Source organism: Otolemur garnettii, unplaced genomic scaffold (assembly GCF_000181295.1).
Source record: "Otolemur garnettii isolate 467f Iridium unplaced genomic scaffold, OtoGar3 scaffold00094, whole genome shotgun sequence".
Classification (NCBI taxonomy): Eukaryota; Metazoa; Chordata; class Mammalia; order Primates; family Galagidae; genus Otolemur; species Otolemur garnettii.
In genome coordinates, this window is record NW_003852489.1 from 1,062,485 (window position 1) to 1,064,984 (window position 2,500).

A 2,500-nucleotide genomic window follows, 5' to 3' on the forward strand; every position below is an offset into this window, starting at 1 on the left:
CAGCCTGAGCAAAAGCGAGACCCCATCTCTACTAAAAATAGAAAAACTAGCTGGGCATTGTGGCACATGCCTGAAGTCCCAGCTACTGAGGAAGCTGAGACAAGAGAATTGCTTAAGCCCAGGAGTTTAAGGTTGCTGTGAGCAATGACTGCACGGCACTCTACCCAGGGTGTCAGAGTGAGACAAGACAAGAGGGAGGAAGGGAGGAAGGAAGCAAGCTAGAAAACCATGATGGCAAAAAACTACTTGCAAATTCAACCAATTCTCTATGCACATGACTGAGTGTAACTAAACAAGAACAAGTGAGACACAGCGTGACCCAGGGTGAATGAGAAAGAGAATGCTTGGCCTTGTGTAAACTGGCTCCTCACCATCCACTACTGACACTGGGTGGGGCCGCCCTGGGCATGGCAGGGTGTTTGCAGCACCCACGGCCTCTGCCTGCTGGATGACGACAGGACCCCTCCAACAGCTATGACAACCAAAAATGTCTCCTAGGGTGGCGTCTGTGGCTCAAGGAGTAGGGCACCAGCCCCATGTACCAGGGATGGCAAATTCAACCCCAGCCCCAACCAAAACTTTAAAAAAATAAAATAAACTTGGCTGGTCGTGGTGGCTCACACCTGTAATCCTAGCACTCTGGGAAGCCAAGCAGGGTGGATGGCTTAAGCTCATGGGTTTGTGATCAGCCGGAGCAAAAAGCGAGACCCCCTTCTCTACTAAAACTAGAAAAACTGAGGCAAGAGGATGGCTTGAGCCAGAGGTGGAGTTTGCTGTGTGCTATGACACCATAGCATTCTACCCAGGGTGATGGCTTGAGACTCTGTCTCAAAAAAAAATGCCTCCAAACATTGTCATACGTCCCTGGGGATGGGGAAACAAAATTCCCCTGGGTGGGAATTACTAGTACAGACTAGCCGCTAAATAATGGAGTGTGTGTTTATTTCACATTTCAATGAAAAGTCACATGACCTCTTCTCCAAACAGGCCTGAGCACCTGAGGATTCTGGACACTGAGGTCAAATGTCTCAGAGGTACATGCAGGACTGGGCTGTATGCAGGATGGGGTGGAAATGGTTGGGGGCTCAGAAGTAGGTTCTGCAGCAGGAATGAGTCACGGAGAAACAAGATCTGGTCGGTTTGAGCAGTGACGGGGAGCAGGTGGTGGTCTCATCAGTGAGAGATGTCTAAAGCAACCAAGAAGAGAGCCAGAGAGCAAACTGCAAAGTTGGAGGCAAGCGGAGATTAGGGGGAGGTGATGACCACCAGCAGGGGAAAGGCAAACAGAGGAGTTTGGGGGAGTTTTCTGAACAGCGGAAGGATCACACAGTGCAGGCTTTTAGGGGCAAAGTCACGGCTTGTAGGCTGGCACGGGGATGGTGGAGGAAGGCGGAGGCAGGAAGTCAGACCGCAAGGGCCAAGCCCACCTGCTGACTGACGCCCACAGCACCTTCAGTCAGGGCAAAAGCCGTTATCCACAGTCACAGTTCAAAAAAGCCAGGTGCAGATGTTGGCAGAGAAAATGTCAGGTGGCAGACCTGCGGATCGGTTACAGCCACCCCCTGCACGCCTGGAGCAGGGGTACCTGCTTTGGGGGAGTGTGATGACACCCCCACCCAAGGTCCCAAGGAACAGTCTTTGGAATGGCCACTCCAGACATCATGCTGAAAGCACGTGAGGACCAGTTAGAGTCATCCCCCCACAGGACCCCTCCTCCAGCGGCTGTAGCACCCATCCGCCCCCTCCCTCCACCTGCCCTCCTTCCTTGCCCTCTGCCCCCCTTGGGGGCCTCCTCCCCGCCCCACCACCCAGGCTTCTCTCTGTTTCTCTCCCGGCCCCTCCTCCTTTCCCCTGCCCACCACTGAGTGTTGGTGTCCTAGACTTTAACCCTGGGCCTCTTCTCCTCCAACTGCCTCTAGATCTCTGTATCTAAGGCTCAGATCTATACTTTGACATCTGAAAAATCTTTCAGTTGCTCTCCATACAAAATGAAGTTCAACAACTCAATCCTGCCTCTGCCCACCTCCCTGTTCCCTCCTACCCTACACCTAGACATTCTGAGCTACCTCTTATTTCTTCTTCTTACTCTTCAAAAAGCCACATCCATCCCTAACAGCCTGGAGTGGATTCATTTTTGTCACACTCCAGAGCAGCCATCTGCTTATGTCTCTGTCTCCACCACAGCCCCTGAGCAGAAACCTAGGCAACCCATCTGTACAGCCTCAGCCCCCAGCCTGGTACCTGGTACTTAATACTCAAAAAAGTAGTTACCATTTGCTGAGTACCGTTCTAAGCGCTTTACTATGAAGTATTTCATTTTAGCCTCATGAAATGGTTATTTTATATTATTATTTATAATAATAATGTTATAGTAACATCAATAATAACACTTACTATCTCCATTTTATAGATGAGAGTACTAAGGTGCAGAAATGTGAGGGAAGTTCCCCAGGGTTACGTAGTTAGGAAATGGGGAGATTCAAACCCAATCTGAGCCCAG

The 2,500-nt window shown here is 50.6% G+C and overlaps 1 protein-coding gene across 1 annotated transcript in view; it reads right to left on the reverse strand.

The window, feature by feature from the left end:
* Positions 1-2,500, reverse strand: part of CUNH17orf67 (chromosome unknown C17orf67 homolog) — a 31,094-nt gene that overhangs the window by 26,727 nt on the left and 1,867 nt on the right. The gene's annotated exons all lie outside the window — the stretch shown is intronic.